Source organism: Myotis myotis, unplaced genomic scaffold, assembly GCF_014108235.1.
Source record: "Myotis myotis isolate mMyoMyo1 unplaced genomic scaffold, mMyoMyo1.p scaffold_m19_p_6, whole genome shotgun sequence".
In the NCBI taxonomy this organism is placed as follows: Eukaryota; Metazoa; Chordata; class Mammalia; order Chiroptera; family Vespertilionidae; genus Myotis; species Myotis myotis.
Genome location: NW_023416368.1, coordinates 68,414,575 through 68,435,861, shown reverse-complemented (window position 1 = coordinate 68,435,861; position 21,287 = coordinate 68,414,575). Strand labels below are relative to the sequence as shown.

At 43.8% G+C, this 21,287-nt stretch overlaps 1 protein-coding gene across 10 annotated transcripts in view; it reads right to left on the bottom strand.

Moving 5' to 3' along the window:
* PALLD (palladin, cytoskeletal associated protein) overlaps positions 1–21,287 on the bottom strand; it is a 407,453-nt gene that overhangs the window by 239,229 nt on the left and 146,937 nt on the right. Inside the window, exon 1 of one of the 10 annotated variants that reach the window (XM_036315095.1) lies at positions 7,475–7,735. The exons of the other annotated variants lie outside the window; for them this stretch is intronic. The gene's annotated coding sequence lies outside the window, so the exon portion shown is untranslated. Of the gene's footprint in view, positions 1–7,474; positions 7,736–21,287 lie in introns of those variants that run through there. 10 annotated transcript variants of the gene reach the window in all.

Sequence of the window (21,287 nt, the reverse complement as noted above, 5' to 3'; positions counted from 1 at the left end):
TAACAACGCTTACTGATTTTTCCTCTCTAATCTCTGGTGGAGCTACTCATTAGTTACATAATTGCCACACAACAGGTTGCTGAGAAGAAAACTTTAAAAAAATTAGTGTGTGCAGTAAATCCCCATTCAAAAGTATTAAGGGTTAGACTGATTGTCAGACTTCAAGGCCATAAATAGGGTATGAAAACAATCTTGCACTAATTGGGTAATAACATGTCTAATTCATTCATTCATTCAATCAATCAAACATTTATTTATTCATCAAGGGGCTTATTGCTCTTCAATTCTAAACCAAGGAACTGATTGGGGGTACAGATGACAGCTAGGTTGGGTTTCTTCCTTCATGAGACTACTGGTGGGGCAAAGAGAGATGAAAACTCAATTACAGACACAAGGAGATGCTCAATACACTTCATCTACTGAACTTGGGTTCCTCCACCACATGGAAGCATGTACTGTTTTAAAAAACTCTTTAAAAGTTGGTTATTGCTTTATACTTATAGATTGAGTTTGCTTTGGATAAAATACTTAGGTTAAGATCAATTTAATAGAGAGGGAATAATGTAATGGACATCACGAGTCTTGAATTTTTGCTTTCAATTCATAAAAGATTCTAACACAGAGAGAAAAAGAATTATAGTATTTAAAGCTCTGTAAGATGGCACATTTCTTTCTATTTCTGTGATGGGATATTGAAATCAAGATTGTTTAAAACAGTGGTCGGCAAACTGTGGCTCGCGAGCCACATGCGGCTCTTTGGCCCCTTGAGTGTGGCTCTTCCACAAAATACTGACTTCTGCGCATGGGCCACGAAGTTTCAATCGCACTGTATGTGCACGCCCGCACGTGGTATTTTGTGGAAGAGCCACACTCAAGGGGCCAAAGAGCCGCATGTGGCTCGTGAGCCGCGATCTGCTGACCACTGGTTTAAAATATATACTTAATTCATAATGCCTCCCCTTCCCCCCTCCCCCCCCAGGATATTTTAAACCTTTAAGCCTAAAAATGAGATGCTGCCGAAAATTGAAGGATCACATTATGGCACCAGCAGGATTTGGTAGGATTGAAAGTCAATGTTTTACAGAGAAAAGTTCACTACAGAGTGGGGCAAAAGTAGGCTTACAGTTATTTGTATGGAAAGATGCCGGGAGCCGGTCCATGCTTGCTGTTTCAAGGGACCTGGCATATATGGCATACTGTTCTTAATATGTTTGCTCACCTTCTTGGCACTATGTGTTTTAACCAAGGTCTCTGAGAAAGGTTGTTTCCCCAGGTAGGGATTTTCCCCTGAAGTTAGGGAGGGAATAAAACCCCTTAACTAAGTGCCAGGCGGGTAATTAATCACTTTAACTACGAACAATCGTGCTTAAGCTACATAATCTTTACTCCCTGGAATGAAGATAAGAAACGCCCTAACCTTTGTAATAGAGATTGATAGGATTGAATCAACTGGTATAAATACAGATACAACAAGACAGCAAAAGACAGAACTTAGAATACAGAGCTTAGAACATAGAACTAAGAAGACAGAACCTACACAGAACCTACAGACAGAACTTCGCTGGAGAGAGCATGGCAAAAGATCCTGGACTGAACCTGACTACAGAAATTGGCAAGAGAACCTGACTAGAACCTGGTGACTGAACCTGGCTGGAGAACCTGGACAGAACCTGGCTGGAGAACCTAGCGAGGGAACATGGCTACAGAACCTGGCTGGAGAACCTGGAGAACCTAGCAAGAGAATATGGACACAGAACCTGGCTGGAGATACTAACCAGAACTTCGCTGGAGATCCAGAGCAGAACCTCTCTGGAGATCCAGACCAGAACTTGGCTGGAGAACCTGGCTGGAGAACCTAGCAAGAGAACATGGACACAGAACCTGGCTGGAGATCCTGGCTAGAGATCCTGGCTAGGCTGCTGATCAACTGAACACTGTCTCCATGTCATTCCTTCTTCGCCGACTCCGTCCACACCTTTGGGGACCCCTGGACCTGCTGGGGTTGGACCCCGGCAGAAAGAATAGAGAACTTAATAAATAATAATACAAGAATAAACTCTGTGTTTTGCGCACTCACCACTGTAAACCTACTTCTGCCCCACCCTGTCTTTCATTGTTCACATTCTACATTTCAAGCTGATGTTAAAGGTTACCTCTGACTTGGTCTGAGGCCGACTGTTGGGGGTGAGTGGCTGTATCAACTGTTAGGGTGGCTGTATCGACTGTTATGGATCAGAAGAGGTCGAAGGATAACTAAAATCAGGGGGCCCCAGCTGCCTCTGAGCAAGTGGCTGTCTTTGAAAATTACCGATCCTGTCCTTCTTGAGCAGTAAGAGAACTGTCCTCCCTGACGTGGCCTTCCTCTTTTTCTTCTCCTATGACTGTGGCAACTAGCAGCAGGAGCTCAGCACTGTGTCCTGGAGTCGGGAAGTACATCTGGGGGAGCTCAGGACACTCGGGTTCGCTGAGATAGGGCAATGGTGCTGATTTTTATGAGAATAACCGCAACTGCTTCAATGACAGGAACTAACTAATTCACTGGCAACATATACTATATACTGCCCAGTATACAAAACTAATAGCTTATGTTTTAAAAAGTCACATATGGCATTGCTTGGCTTACACGTTGACTAATACTATCTATTCTGATTCTACCACTTAAAAGGAAATACAGATTTCATGACTGACAGTTTCTTTTGGTAGCTTTATTTTTTCTGACCCACAACTATGTATCGTGGAAATTCTCTGTGCCCTGCATTTTAAACATGTGGCTTTTAAAATGCACAAATCCGTCTTGTAAACGTTATAAAGCTTCGCCAATCAATCTTGGCCGATAGTCTCCAGCACTGCTAAAGAAATGGTGAATCTGAGAAGTCACAATAGAAACAACGAGGTGCTTGAAAATAAAAAGCTCGAAAAACAGTTGAGTTTTTGTTTTCTGCTATAGGCCAGTTCTCTTATGCTCACGGGGAAACGAAGTGAAGTTGAAAGATGCCTGTCTATTTTTGCTCCATAATTCCACTGATGTGTGCTTCCTAGAAACGTTTATCTTCAAAAGGACGTCAATGACTGCAGGATGGCAGATTTAGCCTGCAGCCGCCCCTTCTCCCAGAGCGCAAGCAGCCACATGGTTTCATGGAAGCGCATGCTTGACAATAACGGAAGGGACCAGTTTCTTTAATGTTATTATAACAAAAATAAAGGGGAGGGAGAAAAAAAACCCAGAGACATCAATGGCTCCGCAGTGGTTATATGTTCCAGGTGTTCCTTTCTCCCAAGGGAATGGCAGTGCCCTGCCATGGGCTGGAGAGCCACCAAAGCACAACTGGCAACTTAAGCCCAAGATGAATTTTGTTTATGCCGAACTCAAAGGCAGGCCGCCTGCAAATATCGTGTTTCATACATCCGCAATTAAACACCAATTAATTTTCATGGAGCAGTTTTTGTCTTGTCACCAAAGATTTCTTAATTTTTTACATATGTGCACACTAACCACAAGGCACACCGTGTTTATTCTGTCATGTGGATTAATAGGCAGACCAAAGTGAAACTAAGTCCTTGTCTGAATTGACTATGGCTATCATTTCATGACTGCTTAACCCAAAGACCAATAGCTAAGTCTGTGTGGAAATCTGTGTGGATGACAGATGTACTTTAACCTCATGGTCCAAAAGAGACCAATAAATAGATTGACTTTTTGAAATTCAAAGCCCAGGAAATGATAAAATAGATTTTGATTCCAAACAAGACTATGTCTAGCAATTCTTTCATCTATAGACATTTTATCTCCTAAGAAATAAAGATAAAATAGAAATGGGAACACGTGGCCACCAGTGTGGTACAGTGGTTGAACATCGATACATGAACCAGGCTGTCACAGTTTGATTCCCAGTCAGGGCACATGCCAGGGTTTCAGACTCAAACCCCAGTAGTGGGTGTGCAGGAAGCAACTGATTAATGATTCTCTCCCACTCTCCCTTCTTCTCTCTGAAATAGATAAAAACATATTTTTTTAAAGAAGATAAGTGGGGGGGCAGCCTAGCTAAAACTGAGCTTCATAAATAATTTCATCTTGTTTTATATAGAGGTAGCTTTATTTTGGACACTATAAGCATGCAGATATTCAATCACTATCCCTAAAAAAACAACTAGAAAAACAGGCAACAGAAGTCTACACTATTTGTGTTGCCAGAGCTGTTGAACTCATAGATTGCTCCTAATATTTCCCCCATTGGTGATGTAGGAGAGAGGATGTAGGACTGGGAGGCAGCAGTCCAGGTTCTGGTTTTGCCTGGTATAGACCAGCTAAAGCTGAATGTGATCTCGTTGTTCTCTTTGAGGCTTGAGTTTCCTTCTTTGAGTGTTTTGAGGAATGAGCTAGACCGGTGTCATCTCATTAGTGTCTCAAGAAAGTAGTCCTGCAGCCAGTTGACAGATACCATTGAAAAAGGGTTCTGTGGCCAATTAGGTTTATGGAGCACTCACTGGGTTAAACAAAATTAAACAGCAGTCTTTACCATAGAACTTTTTAGAACTCTGTACTGAATTTCTAAGAGAGAACAATGGCAGGCATCATTCTCTAGCTTACTTGACAAGGAACAGATGTTTTGAGAATCATGTTGAAGGACTAGTGTTCTATGGAACACAGTTTGGGAAACACTGGGTTGGATTATATCACTAACATCCCATCTAACTCGACAATAGTAACATTTAATGCCTGGCCTACATTTTACAACTACCTCTCCCAGTGCAAAGCCCTCATTCCCACTTGCCCCAGATTTGGTTTCAGAGCCCTTCTCAGATGGTGCTCTGGGCAGCCCTTGTCTGTTGGCTAGAGTTGGCATCTGAGTTGAAACATATATGCCAGGCCTCTGTTTAAATAATATTTGCTTATGTCCAGCCAGTGTGGCTGAGCAGTTGAGCATTGACCAATGAACCAGGAGGTCATGGTTCCATTCCAGTCAGGGCACATCCCCAAGTTGTGGGCGTGCAGGAGGCAGCCCATCATGATTCTCTCTCAATCATTGATGTTTCTCTCTCTCTCTCCCTCTCTCTTTCTCTTTAAAATCAAAGTATGTTTAAAATTTGTTTTTTAAAGACAGGAATCAATGTGAAATGCTGATTGCTAACATCCCATCTATCCTTGACTGTTAACTATAGGAGGGTGGGGGGGAGGGGAGAGAAGCTGCCATTTGCCATGGCACATGAGTTGACTGTTTTTTTAAATTCCCCTTTTGGAAAATGCATTGGGTGACCATATATTATATGGCCCATATATTGAATGTCCAAGTCAGGACATTTCTGACAACGAAATAGGCTGCCATGAATAATTACGGGAACAAATGGGGATTGTTCCAGGCATACCAGGATGTGTAGGTGTCCTACCTCACTGCGAAGGGCAACTTGAAATTGTGATTTTGGTTTTAGAGGATATTTTCGCTCTCTGCAAATGCGATTGATTCCCATGCATAGACAAAAGTAAATTTCACAGTATGGGAGGGGAGAGAGGGGTTCCCAATCCTCCTGCCACTCATTCACAAATTCTCAAGTTACACCTGTTAGTTAAAAAAAAATAGATTCATCCTCACCAATCCTCTATGCAAACACACGAACAAGCCAGCATGACCTGACAAGTCACACTTCAAAGTTACCTGCATTGTGAAAATGTGCCTTGAACGTTTCCAAGCCTTCAAAGCGCTGGGGGAAAGAACGGATTATGCGGAGAGCCCGAGAGTGAGAGACTGCACACATGAAACAGCCAGAGGTGCACATTCAGCTATTCTGGTGCTACAGTTAGGGAAGGTAATCATTAGCCATTGTTGTAACTTGGATTACATTCCAAAGGGGATAAAACGGGAGATGTTTTATTAGACACTGCTGTCTGTCTCCGATGCTTTTGGAACCTGCCCATTGAAATACCATAATTACCTCGGAATTATGAAACCCCAAACGACCACAACCAAAATAGGGCATGGGGCAACAGGTCCTCCTGGTATCGTCAAGACTATGGAATTACAGAAACCCACGTACATCAGTTCGCATACGGACTTCCTAGCAAGCCTGCTGGCTAGTTCCTTGCACTGCATGAGCAACCACACTGAACACAACCTTTTCCTTTGCAGTGGAAGAATATCCTCCCCCGAAATTAAGGAAAATATTTCATCTATAGTTTTCCCTAGTGCCGTGGTCGGCAAACCGCGGCTCATGAGCCACACGCGGCTCTTTGGCCCCTTGAGTGTGGCTCTTCCTAAGCCTTAGGACAGTGATGGCGAACCTTTTGAGTTCGGCGTGTCAGCATTTTGAAAAACCCTAACTTAACTCTGGTGCCGTGTCACATATAGAAATTTTTTGATCTTTGCAACCATAGTAAAACAAAGACTTATATTTTTGATATTTATTTTATATATTTAAATGCCATTTAACAAAGAAAAATCAACCAAAAAATGAGTTTGCGTGTCACCTCTGACATGCGTGTCACCTCTGACACGCGTGTCATAGGTTCGCCATCACTGCCTTAGCAGTACCCTAATCAAGTTAATAACAATGTACCTGCCTATATAGTTTAAGTTTAAAAAATTTGGCTCTCAAAAGAAATGTCAATCGTTGTACTGTTGATATTTGGCTCTGTTGACTAATGAGTTTGCCCACCACTGCCCTAGTGTATTAGTCAGCCCCTCCAGGTCTGGCCTTCATCGTGCTGCCAGCTGATCATGATTAGGGAGGAGGAAACACAATGAAGTGAGGATAGAGGATGAGGGGGAATACCTCTCTTTCTGAGAAAGCTGAAACTTTAGAAGTCAAAGGGCTTTGCATCTCTATCTTTCATCTCATCTCCAAAGAAGCCTTCAGCGAGCACTGCGCTGGTGGAGGCCCCGGCAGTCCAGCCACACTCAGCTGCTGCAGGCAAGGAGGGCAGCATCGGCCTCTCCAACCTGGTGGATATTCTGGGAGGGCTCAGTGGCCTCCTCGCGCAGTGTTCTGGCTCTAGTCTTATCTAACGATGTGCGTCATTAGATCAAATGTGGCCAGTCCGATCTCTGAGCAGCCCCAAAACAAAGGCCAACGACAGTTAAAGTGAGTGCACGCAGTTAAAGTGTAAACCTGGCTAGCTCATGTTAAAGCTGCTCCCTTTCCCGAATGCATTTCCCTCTTTTTATTTTGAATTCCTTCTGGAGGTCTACCTTTAGAGGTCAGTTTTTTCAAGGGGAGCTATAATAAATAAAGTATCCACTGTGTGTGTAGGGAGGGGGGGGGATCTGTCTTCATTAGACAATGAAAAGTGAGGTGCAGCAGGAATTATATTGTTAGCAGGTAGCACTCAGGGGCCCGCCCTGCACCAACTATCCTGTCCATTAAATAGCGAATGCCTTCACAAAAAATGTTGAGCAATATTTTTTACTCACACCTTCACACACACACACACACACACACACACACAACCACCACCACACCGCGTACCTACATATACACGTACCTGGATTTAACCTCTGACGTGCTCCTTGAATCAATTTTCTCAAAGAGTCTCAAACATTCTGCAAGCGCTGCTTTGCAACTGCCTTTCTGATTCTAGCCACACAGGCAGTTCTCTAAATCGCACCTGTCCGCTTCCTCCCCACGATTCAGATCAAGCACATCCTTTTGAATCTGCAGAAAAGTGAGCCATTTCCCAAGAAAGTTGCCTCTCCCGCTTTCCCTCAGATCCTGGGTGTGTGGAGCTGCGGCTGGAGCAGGGAGGGGCCTCAGGTGTATGAGCAAGAGCAGGAAGTCAGGACTAATTATACCTTGTCATATTTGGCAATCTGAGTAACGAATAAAATGGCACGTCTCATTTCAGTTGGTTTTTTCAGAGCAAAGTACCTCAGGCTCATATTTCATTCCAAGGGACTAGATTATTTCTTAAGGGCTAAAATTAGTGTTATGATTAGATAGAGACTTAAATCTTTTTTCTTTGAAAAATATGTTTCTCTTCATGATGAAAAAGCTCTCCTTATTCATCATGAAAATCCATGTTTTTCCAAAGGAAAAAAAAATCCATATTTTCCAAAGGAAAAGAGCACCTTCCACCTGACTACATTCCATCAGTCCATATATATTGCATGCATCTAAAATCACACAAGGCACAAGCTTTAAAAACTGGTGTCAGAGGCACATAAAAACTCTGCAGAAGACAAAATGAAAAAAAGAAAACCTCTAAAACTATTACGTGGGTGCAGATACTAGGGGCAAAGGCTCTATCGTATGCAATTTACTAGGTACAGGAAGTTATAATAGTTGCTTTGCTTACATAAAAATATATGGGTGTGTTTTTTTGTATTTAAAAATGTCACTGAAGATAATGGCTACATGTGTTTGCCGTGCAGGTAAAGGACAGCAAAACTTTCAAAACTTGTCTTGTGGAGAGGGATTCTAATTCTGAGCCCAATATGTGTATGTCAGGACATCTGGAGCACATGGTCTCTGCCTCAGCCACACCTCTCTTTGGCGTTCCTAAGACTTGCTTGGGACAAGGAAGAGTGCCAACAGCTCACTTTATCCTTTCAAGCCTGTGTACATGGTGAGAAAGCCTTTCATCACTACCTTCTCCTTTTGGAAATTCATGGACGTAAGAGAAATAAATTACACAGTGATAGAAAAAGGGGGAGAAATCCATGTTATCTGTCAAAGGCTATCTCACACTCATCAAACTCTCAATTTGGGGGAGGGGGGGAAGCATGATCATACTCTCTCCCTCCAAATTTAATGTTCCATTGGTCCACAGTTTTTCCAGGTGATAGCCTGGGCTTAAAAATATAGGTTGTACCCCCCCTCCCCCCAGCTGGTTTGGCTCAGTGGGCAGAGCATCAGCCTGTGGACTGAAGGGTCCTGGGTCCGATTCTGGTCAAGGGCACATGCCCAGGTTGCGGGCTCAATCCCCAGTAGGGGGCGTGCAGGAGACAGCCATTCAATGATTCTCTGTCATCATTGATGTTTCTATCTCCCTCTCCCTTGCTCTCTGAAATCAATAAAAATATATTTTAAAAAATAACAATTAAAAAAATATAGGGTGTCCCAAAAATGTATACACTCTTTGAATAATTACAAAGGCAGTGTTTATTAAAATACTTCTCATTTTCAAAATGTAATAGAATCTATAGACATTGTGTGTATACATTTGGGGCGGATGGGGGGGGGGGTGGATACCCTGTATTTGTCTGAGTACTATGTTAGGTCAATTCTGGAGGATCTTCTTATGGCTAAAATTATTCCATATGCCCAAAGATGGAATAGATTGGAATGAAGTAGTGGGTTCCTTGTCAATAGATATATTGAAGATGCAGGATCAGTGGCAGAGATCTTGTAAAGAGAATTCAAGGACTCGATGGTTAATTGAGAGACTATGATAACTGGTGCTATAATCTTTCTTTTAGCAAACAATGACAGCTGATGTATGAAAGTGGGACAAAATACCTAAGTCCCTGGTGTGCTGAATTCTAAAGAATGGCATAATCCTCTTAAGTATGACCCATTCACTAGAGCAGCCTAATTCAATCAAATAACTTGAGATTTCCAGTGGCTTTTTAATTAGGATAGTTTATTGGGGATGCATTAACTGTTAAATGAAGCTCATATTCAGCACACAAAAGTGCTACAATGTTTGCATGTGTGCAGTTTGCATTACAAAATATACTTAAAAAAATATTTCCTGCTTTATACAAAAACTTGGGTCAATATGTGACAGAGTATTTCCTCTAGATTCTAAAGTGCTGAAGAGAGGGGTGTTAGGGGGGAAGGGATTGAGCAAAACCAAACCAAAACAAAAAAAACACCAAAAAACCCCCCAGAGAACTTAGGGACATGGACAACAGTGCGGTGATTGCAGGGGGAAGGGGAGGTGGGTAGAGGTGGAAGAGGACATAGAGGGGATAAATGGTAATGGATAAATAAACAGAAAAAAAGAAAAGCTCTCTTAAATTTACTATTATTTACTAGAGGCCCGACTTATTTCATTAATGTAGAACTTCTCTAATTTTGAAAATGCTTGTGTTAGGAAACCCCATGCTACAATTCAAATCCAATAAAGTGTAATTTGATTTTTCAAAAGCACATTTGAGACCTTTAAAAAGATTGAAATGTTTTTCTATCATTTAACTAAAGAATAATTTTTATGAAAATTATTTTATACATGTATTTTGATAGTTTCCTGAATTCCCTACTCTTTCCATAATTTTTTTTACATCCTTTCTTATTTTTCAATATTTTTTTCTTGGAGAAGAATCACATACCACCTAAGGAGTAAAAGAAAATCATGATTCCTGCTTGGGGTTGGCTCACCCATAAAAGTATCTGTTGGTGTTGGGACAAAGCAGCTCTTTTCTGTACACAGGGAACTCCCTGCCACCGTCACGCTGTGTGTGTGAGTCTACACAAGCCACAGCTGCTCCCTCAGCATTTCAACCTTCAGAGCCAAGCCTCTGGAGAAGGTTCTAGCCTTCCAGGCTCTGTGCAGCGTTTCATCTGCTTCTACCCTATCGGGTATTGTCTAATCCCATCATTGAGGGAGAAAATAAAAAATAAATACCCGGCCAGGTGGTTCAGTTGGTTGGAGCATCATCCCGTGGACCTAAAGGTTGTGGATTCAATCCCTAGTCATGGCACAACCAATCGATGTTTCTCTCTCTCTTCTTTCCCCTCTCTCTAAAACAAATCAACAAGTAGATCATTGGGTGAAAATGAAAAGAAAATAAGCCTTTTAGCTAGCTGTACAGAATCACTATTTTTAGCTATTCACGTTTGTTCAAAAGTAACTCTCCTGAATAAGATGAAAAATAGGTATTTCTGATCAATATAGATAAAGTCAGATATCATAATCTTGACCTCACACATTTTTCTTGTCCTCATGTCTCTGGGAGGAAGAGTACCAATCTCTCCCTCTTCCCCTACCTCTTCTTCCTGTAAAGTATCCTTATGATCTCTAAGTGACTAAAAATTAAAGTACTCAATAGCTCTAAAATGCTGGTAAGATGAGAAAGAGATTTTCTGGCCAGTGGCTAAAGAGTTAACCTTAGACATTACACAGAAAATGTTAAATCTCTTGCCAGGTCATTTACTGCAATGTTTAAAAGATGAAAGAGTGAGTTTGCCCCACACTCTGGAGCCCAATAATGTAATTGTAACTAGTATACTGACGAGACAGAACAGTCTTCTAACACTATTTTAGAAGTGATTTATTGATCCCTGCACAATAATTTTTCAGCGATTCATACAACCAGAATTTATAGATTTATTCCTAACTTCAGGAAAAATTGACTTCACTCTGGTTCCCTTTGCCTTCTCACATTAATCTTTAAAGTGCAATTAGCTAAGTTAAATCATGATCTTGACAAGGCATTCCCTCCACCCCCTTGGGGGACAGGATCTGGTTGTGCAAAGTTTGGATTGTGTTACTTCATCTTTAAAAGACCATTTGTGTAAGCACATTTTTATTATTAGCAAATAGTATCATTAGAATGTACGTATTTTCCATGAAGGAGAAAGAGAGAAATATGCAGGAAGCATGGTTGTACTTTGCAGTATTATCCCACACATATGACATGTGTAAGGTATGTAGGCTTCTTAGCTGAGGCAGTGGGGGCTGATGAGTGCAGGACTACCAACTGGGAGCTATATAAACATCTAAAAGGAAAAGGAAAACATGTAAAACATAAGCCAACACTCCCACATTCTGAAATTTGTTGCAACTAAGATGGGGACATGAATCGGTGTAACCTCTCAAGAAGAGAATTTGGCAACACTTACATTTAGAATGTACATGCCTTTGACCCAGCAGTTTCGCTTCTAGGAAGATATACTTCAATACGCTCACACAAGGGCACAAAGACACATGACACATATGTACAAGGATGTTCATGTTAACACTTTTATAAAAAAAAAATAGGAAAACACTTATCTTGCCTTAAAGGTCCATCAAAGAGAAAATGGCAAATTAATTACGATATCCAACAATTATGGAAATGCTATGCATGCAGCTTTAAAAAATAGTGTTATATAAAGCTGTCAAAAAGATATAATCCAGCCAAACCACAACAGTATAGAATGGAACAGCAGACTTCTGGAGGGTATACGAGAAACGTGTCACTTTTAAGTTATGGGGAGAGGAGGGCTTGACACTGAGGGAAGAGAGAGAACTTTCCCCTTTTCAGTTTGGAGCTCTCTGTATATATATTTACAAGCAAGTGTTACTTCATACATGTTAAATTTATTAAAACGTACGAAGAGGAAGCCTAGAGGAAAACATGACAATATTAGCACACCCATTCTATCGCAGCATTTTAAAAGTTGAAAGGAAACAGAGCTTTTGGAGCAAACATGTCCTATTTAAAGAGACTTGCATTATTATTTCATTATTCATTAACTACTGGGGTCTTTCAACCATATTTTATTTGTGCTCCCCTCATGAGGTTATTAGGAGGATTAAACAAGGTGATGCATGTCTCACCTTTGGTTTGGGGCTTGATGTACTTTACGCAAAAAGGCTAGCTGGTTGTTATAATTTCTTACAAAAGCCAAGGGAAGGGTCCACTGTAGGGGCACACAAAGCAATTTGGAAAAGTCTCTGACTTTGGATGTATGTTACTAAAAATCCATCTTCTACTTTGTCTCCTCTTTGAGAGCCAATCCACTAGACCTGGTTATAAATGAATGGATTTGTAATCTCTGCCTTTATTTTATGTGTCTATGAAGCTTCCTACTGCTAGGAGGACCACTGCAGACTTTCCCAAATCATGGTTACAATGAGAATGAAGTGGACTCAAATAAATAAAACAAATGTTAGCGTGGTGTCTTATACACTGAGGTATTCAGTCCTAAAACTAGATGTGTTGATGCAAATATGCTTTAAAAAAATTCACACCAGCCACGGATTATCTCATCTTGCTTCAGGTAATGGCTGGAAAATACCACAGTGTATCATCGATGAGGATCTGTAGAACCTGACATGCTAGGGTTGTATTCTGTTGTGTTTCCTTAGCGACTGAGCAACAGCTTATAGGACAGTTCCTGGCTCTGGGGAGTCCATGCCCCAAGAACAGAATGGCTTCTAACCATGAGAGTGATTCTTGCCGAGTTCAAAGGACTCTGAGCTCTAGCCTCCAAGCACCCTTTGGGTCGGATCTTGAAACTCTTGCTGGGGGAAGAGAGAAGCTAACTAAGAAGCCAAATGAAGACCCAGTCATGTAGGAGAAGACGACTCACATGTGGCATTCACTCCAGTGGGGGTGAGACTGGGGAGAGAGACAATAAGTACTTAACCTACCACATAAAAGAAATCATTTCAGATAGGGCAATGCCACAAAGAAAACAAAACACAGTATGAGTGATCAGTGTTCCATTAGATACGGTGGTTGTGGAAGAGTGAGGTCATTTCATGCTATGAGAATATAGTGTGTGTGTGAGTGTGTGTGTGTGCCAAGATTGTGTAAGAATAAAGATATCAAACAATTAAAAAGGGCCTGAAAGCAGATGCTTGATGCAGAAGTATTCATGCCTGGAGATACCCTAACAATGAGCTTCATATCACCCACCTCCAAAGAGGCTCCTCTCCCTGGAGTTACTAGGACTAACTAGCAAATGTCTCGCCTTCTAGGCAAATAGAATTCACACCTTCTTTCCTGAGCTCATTCTTTCATGTTAATACATACCCATAAGGACCAAAAACATGTTCACTTATGACTTAATACAGAATTCAGATCTATCTCTACAGTGAAATGGCCCATTTTCTCCCATCCATGATGTCATAGATGTCTGAGTCTTCTCTCTCAAGCTACAAAACAGCTGTTGCTAATGCATACAGACAGATTTCAAAAGTGAGGCTACTATCCTATCTAATAAAAGAGAAACATGGTAATTAGTGTACATCCGCTACCTTTCCCATTGGCTAATCAGCGAGATATGCAAATTAACTGCCAGCCAAGATGGCGGCCAGCAGCCAGGCAGCTTGAAGCTAACATGAGGCTTGCTTGCTTCAGTGACGGAGGAAACCAACGTTCCCTGCCTGCCTTGCCAGCCTCTGAGCTTGCAGTTTGAAACATTGTTACAAATATAGAAGCTAAACAAAACCCCAGAAACCTGCTTTCAGCCCACCGGGATCTCAGAGCTGGAGTTGATACAGTATTTCGATTATAGAACCCAAACAAACCAGATACCTGCTTTCAGCAGCAGAGGCCTCAGAGCTGGAGTCAGAGCTAAAGCTGGCCCAGAATAAAAAAGAAAAAAAAAAAGGAGCAGTTGGGAGCTTCAGTCACCTGCCAGCCTGAAAAGAGCCCTCAGCCCCTCACCCAGACTGGCCAGGCACCCCAGTGGGGACCCCCACCCTGAAGGGTATGTGACCAGCTGCAAACAGCCATCATCCCCTCACCCAGGCTGGCCAGGCACCCCAGTGGGGACCCCCACCCTGATCCAGGACACCCTTCAGGGCAAAACAGCTGGCCCCCACCCCTGCACCAGGCCTCTATCCTATATAGTAAAAGGGTAATATGCCTCCCAGCACTGGGATCAGCAGAGCCGCAAGGCCTCCCAGCACCAGGATCAGTGGAGCTGAGAGGCCTCCCGGGACCGGGATCAGTGTGACAGGGGGCAGCGCCCAAACCCCCTGATCACCCTGCGGCTCTGTGTGTGATGGGGCGGGGCCACAACCTCCCTATCCACCCTGCTCTGTGGGTGATAGAGGGCGGCGCCCCAACCCCCCCTCCATGGGCCCTGCTCTGTGTGTGATGGGGTAGAGCCATAACCTCTCCACCAGCCCTGCCCTGAGTGTGACAGTGGCGGTGCCCCAACCCCCTGATCGGCCCTGCTCTGTGGGTGATAGAGGGCGGCGCCCCAACCCCCTGATCCGCCCTGCTCTGTGCGTGACAGGGGGGAGCTCCCCAACCCCCTGATGGGCCCTGCTCTGTGTGTGACAGGGTACAGAGCCCCAACCCCCCTAATGGGCCCTGCTCTGTGGGTGATAGAGGGTGGCGCCCCAACCCCCTGATCCGCCCTGCTCTGTGCGTGACATGGGGGAGCTCCCCAACCCCCTGATGGGCCCTGCTCTGTGCGTGACAGGGGGCAGCGCTCCAACCCCCTGATTGGCCCTGCTCTGTGCGTGACAGGGTATGGAGTCCCAACCCCCCTGATTGGCCCTGCTCTGTGCGTGACAGGGGGTGGCGCCGCAACCTCCCCATCGACCCAGCCTTGAGTGTGACAGGGGGTGGTGCCCAAACTCCCCAATTGGCCCTACCCTGAGCGTGACTGAGGGTGGCATCGCAACCTCCCAATCCGCCCTGCTCTGTGCATGACAGGGGGCGGCGCCCCAACTCCCCAATCGGCCCTGCTCTGAGCCCGACCAGGGGCTGCACCTAGGGATTGGGCCTGCCCTGTGCCACCCGGGAGCAGGCCTAAGCCAGCAGGTCATTATCTCCCGAGGGGTCCCAGATTGCGAGAGGGCACAGGCCGGACTGAGGGACCCCCCCCCCCCTGAGTGCACAAATTTTTGTGCACTGGGCCTCTAGTCTATAATAATAAAAGCATAATAAGCTAATTAGCCTGGACATCCTTCTGGATGACCTTCTGGATGAAGCTGGGGCTGCAGGGCAAGCCTGGGTCCCGGGTGCCTGCCAGCGGCCACAGGGAAGCCTGGGTCCCGGGTGCCAGAGGGAAGCCGGTGCGGCAGCTGGGAAAAGGAAGGCCTCTAGTTACAGTATAAGCATTTCTCTAGTAGCCACTGCAAACTGTCCTGCATTCTCTTTGTCTGAAAAGCCAGTGAATAGCGAAAGGAGAAGAAAAATAGCTTGTGGGTTGTTGGGTAAGACCTGCCTGTGCTGCTCCCTGGAGCACTTTTGTTCCTTATAAGCAGCAGAGAAACCAACAACCAGGAGAGCGTTTATGTCGCCTTCAGAAGCTGTCAACCACCACCACAAGGGAATGAATGACCTCGGTGCATTGAAGGGGGTAGGGGAATAAAAGGACAAATGATGTAGCCTTGTTCTAAGTATGCAATTTGGATAAATAAGGAAAATAAGAAATTCCGTCCTTAAAAATAAGTGTTAAATACATGGGAGTGCTCACACTTGAGGGGTGCACTGGAATACAGTGATTACATGGCGGGGGTTCTGAAAACCTGCCTGGCTTTTTTCCCAACTACTTTTGCAGGCACGCGCCACCGTCCCTGACCAAGAGGCTGTCTCACACACTGACTTATTCTGACTGGGATCTACTATTATGATCTGTCTTCCGAGCAGCCTGAGGAGCAAATTTTTTTTTTCCTGCAAATATTTTAATAAATAATCCTGAACTCTGGAGGGGAAAACACATGAATAAGAACACTATATTCTATGGTAACAAATGGTCCAGAGAATCTATTTTGCATGGCAGTCAATAGTCAGCCAAACCTTCCCGGAGGATTTAGCTAAGCTCACCGGAGCCCCCCCCCCCCCCGCCCCCGCCCCCCCCAAAAAATGTTAAGGGTCAGGGAAAATAGTTTAATTCTAATTCTTTACCTTTTGCAGGACTTCTAGGTTTAAAGGGCTACTAAAATGTTTAATTCTTTTCATCTACGATGATTAGGGCAGCACTTTTGAAGCTGGTTGAAGAAAGGAGGGTAAGCAAGAGAGAGGTAATACTGTTTGTTTGTTTTCTTTTGAGTGAACTTTTTAATTTTGTTAGTTCTTTCCCAAACTATTTTTGCTATGCAAACTGAGAGGGCAGACTCTGTCTTCATAATAGTCTATGCATAAGTATTGTCTTAGGTGCTATTAACATAAATACCTTAAATTTTTTAGTAGTTTTGAGGCCTGAGATCCTCTCATTTATATGTGGAAAAATGATCTGTATTTTTTACTTGTACTGTTACCAGAAAAATATACATAAAGGTCCCACGCCATAAAGTGCTATGTTCTCGAATGATGAGACTTGCATAGCTATCATCTTTGCCTTCTGAGACTTTCTAACATAAGACATCACAGTTAACATACTATTTATTTTGTGACAAAGAGCAATAGACTTTCTATGCTCATTACTCGGAGCCATGGACATTCATCTTATGCCACTGCTATCCAGGGGAAACCAGAGGCCTGAAGCTCTGTGGTGGCTGTGGGCCAGACCTTGATTCATTCTTGGAAGTCTCATCTACACCCTTTCACAAGGGACACCTGGAGACCACTTTCAGTATATTTCATTTTGGTGTGAGGATTGTTCTGGAGAGAAGAATGTTTCGGGGGGTGGGTGGTAAAGTTGTAAATAGGGACTGATGGACTGCTGTCTCCAAAACTGCACAGCCCTGTGCTCTCCACACACTTGTCAAAGCTTGGCAGCCAAGCCCTGGGCTGGGCCGGGCAGGACTGGAGTCCTGCTGTGGAAGCAGATGGCCGCTGGGCCCAGAGTCTGGTGTCAGAGAGACTTCAGCGTCAGCATTCTGCTGGGTGGGTTCTAACTTCCAGGACCACCTCCCGGCTCTCCTGAAGGGAGCCCCTGGGCAATGTGATCGGGAGGAGGAGGGGCAGGCACAGCGTCTGGCACGGGGCCCTGGCCCTTCTCCTCCTTCCGAAGTCTGTGTGGGAAAGGGGAGCTGCCTGCAGTCAGGAAGAGGTGGCGGATGGCCTGGGACCTGCGGAGGTGAGGCTACACGCTGCCGGCCTTTGAACGGCAGCCAGGAGACCACTTTGCCACCTGGTGGTGGAGTTGGCTTCCTGCCCCAGTTTCTTAGAATAGCAAGCGGCATACAAGGCTCAGCATCCCTGTGAGGTCGTCTCCTAGTTTTTAATAATTCCTTGTATTTATTTAGTGCCTTTTTCCTCTCCCAAGAGCGAAGTAGAAGAGTTTTCCATATGTGACTTCAATAATCCTCATTACGTCCCCGTGCCTGGGCTGGTTAGAGAACCGTGCTAATGGGGCCAAGGTCAGCACTCAGCCCCTCACGAGCCCCCTGTGAGCAGCCCCATTTGCACTGAGAAAATCTGTTTCATGGTCTCACTCGGCACAGCTAACCATGCCAATTATTTCAGAACAGCTTACAAGAGGCCGCAGCGATAACAGGTGGTAATAATAATAATAATGGCAGCTTACATTTAATGAGGGCTCACTCTGTGCCAGGTATTTTCTAAGTGCTTTTCACATATTAACTAATTCAGCTCTCCCCAAAACTCCATGAGAGAAGTACTATTGTTGGACCCATTTTAAAGAAGAGGAAACTGAGGCCCAGGGGGGTTAAGGTCACACAGGAAATGGCAGAGCAGGGATTTCAATTCCATCAATCAGCGTCAAGGGATCCAACTCTTTTTTTCTTTTACATTTTAAAAATTGATTTCAGAGAGTAAGGAAGAGGGAGAGACAGAACATCAATAATGAGAGAGAATCATTTATTGGCTACCTCTTGCACACCCCCACCGGGGATCAAGCCCGCAACTCAGGCATGTGACCTTTTACCAGAATTGAACCTGGGACCCCTCAGCCCACAGGCTGATGCTCTATCCACTGAGCAAAACTGACCAGGGAGGCTCCAGCTCTTAATACCGCCCCCCACCAATAAGCAATGTTGAGAATGGAATCAGTACACACATTCCTTTACATGCCTAGATATTAAGGCAAAACTTACGAATACAGAGGAAGATGTGGAGAGTAGACCAGAGGGACTCAGTTGACATTTAAAGGACACTACTAACAATACACGTCAGGGGCTCTGCTACCCACACCACAGGCTCCCTCTCATTTCGTCTTTACAGCAGCCTTTTGATGCCGGCACTGCTGCCTCCATGTTATAGCTCGGGTTATTGAGGGTCAGAGAGGCCACGTAATTTGAACTCTGGCGCTTAGCATTCGAGTCAGAATTAGGAAAGAAGTCTGTTTCTAGTGCTTATGCTATTTCATGAAATTTCAGAGACGTTCTCAATTCAGTTAAAGAAAATATGTGAAAAAGAAATAGAGGTTTCGAGGAGATGAAGAGACATACCATGAGCGATGGTGTCCAGGATTAGAAGCACACTTTTGGACTTCCATTGCTGTGTCCTCTTCCCTACAACTACCAAGTGGCTGTTTCTTTTTGCCCTCTTCATATATCATCGTCAAAGAGAAAATAAACATCTTTCACCACAGGGACGGTGCTGGGTGACGGGAGAGAGCAGGAGGTTACTCGCTATGAAAATAGGGGTACTCAAATCTTTATTATTTGTTTATTGGGAGAATTCAGTGATAGAGCCCATTTAAACTGTTTGGACAAAGTCGATGCTCAACAAATGTTTAAAACACATTCACATCCAAAGAGCTCCTGTCTGTCCTTTGAAACAAATGGGAGTAATTACTTAACCATTTCCCTCTCTGGATGCACCAAATGGTTTTGAAAGAAGAATGGCCTCCAGAATGCATGGCCTCTTGCATCAGACACATTTAGGTTGGAGCTCTGGCTCCATCATTCCCGCCAGGAACTTAGGCGAGTTGAGTTACTTAGCCTCTCTGAGCTTCAGTTTCCTCATCTATAAAATGTAATAACGCTTCCCATGTCATGGGCTTATTACATTAAAAGGGAAAATGAATATAAAGTGGCTCCCAATCAGAGCTAATTATTATTATTAAAGTGAACATCTTCATGGGAAACTAAAATGTAGAAGTCTGCTTATATTTCCCGGTTTTTGCGGGAACCTCATGGTCTATAAATGGTGTTCACTTGTATGTCACTCCATGGCTTCAGACGCTCTCAACCCGTCTGCTTTCCTCAAAGTATTCATTTGCGGAGGGGAATTCTGCTTTTTCAGCAGATAGAGTTTCAGTGCACTGGCAGGGTGTGCTGGGTGCCTTGATTAATGGCTCAGCAGATATTCATATTGGTAGTAATAACTAGCACATGTGTATTGGAAATCATACACAGCATATTGTGCACTCATATTTGATAAACAGCAGCAAGATGTTAAACAGGGATGGTTTGGCTAGCGAGCTGTGATAACTGTTAACACTACAAATGCCAGCTTCTGGATTGCAAGTTCCTCGCAGCTTAAATATCAAAACCCAAAGAAAGAAAAGCCCCAAATTGTTTCCTGTGTATTATCCTCAAGTCAGAAAACGCAATCTGGATAGGAATTCCACCCGAAAGCAATACTTCCACTGTGGTTAGCAAACCAGACTGCGTTTCCTTTTTAGTTTAACTTGACCTAATTAAGGCTAGGGCGTAGAATCTTGACATAATGCTCTGAGATCCTTTGACAAGTCATTTAACATTAGTATTATTCCATAACTTGCCAAGTTACAATATGAAAGGTAAGTGCTTATTTCAGAAAAACCTAAGCTTTCTTGTACGAACGATATTTTAAGGCTCACACTAATGGGGCTCCAAACTTCCCTTTCCCTCGGGGCCCAAATACTCTGCCGACTTCTCCAAGAGCTCTCACATCTGCTGAAGATAAGGCAAGGTATACATCTGACAATCACCCAGGAGGTTTATGCTGGGAAATTTCTCTTCAGAGTGTCACAAGATAGCAGAGGCCAAGGTGTGTGTGTGTGTGTGTGTGTGTGTGTGTGTGTGTGTGTGTGTGTGTGTTGGCGGGAGGGGGGGGGGGATGGTTTCTTCATACTGTATTATTTGCTATCAAAGTATGCTATCACAATCTGGTTATGTTTCTTTAAAATTTTTTTTAATCCTCATCTAAGGATATTTCTTTCCATTGGTTTTTGGAGAAAGTGGGAGGAAGGGAGGGAGGAGAGGGGAGAGAAAAAAATGGATAGAGAGATACATCGATTGGTTGCCTACCACACGTGCCCCAACCAAGGCTGGGGATCAAACCTGCAACTGGGATACATGCCCTTGACAGGAAATTGAACCTGTAACCTTTCGGTCCATTGGCTAGTGCTCTAACCACTGAGAAAACTGACCAGGGCTGGATATGTTTCTTAAGAAGTGCAGAAGCATCAAGTCTATTGCGTAGAAGATGCCTGCACTTGAAAAAAGAATAGAAAAGAGGCAGTGAGTGAAACAGGTCTACCAAGACTGGGGTCCAATTGGGATCCATGTAAACTTTCAACAACTCAATTAATCTGCACCGAACCCAGAAACTATTTTCTTCAAGACTGTACTTCCTCCTTGATAAAATATGCATAAAGGAACCTAGCCAGAGACCTTTTGCATATTTGATGAGTCTGGAAAGACTTAAGTGACTTCTCTGCAGAAGGGCTCAGTATTCTTCATTCAGTGAACACATAATCTCCAAGTGCCCTGAGACTGGGGAATGGGTACCACATGTAACCCTCATGGGTGAGCTTATCAATGAAAGGGTAACTCGACACAAGTCATG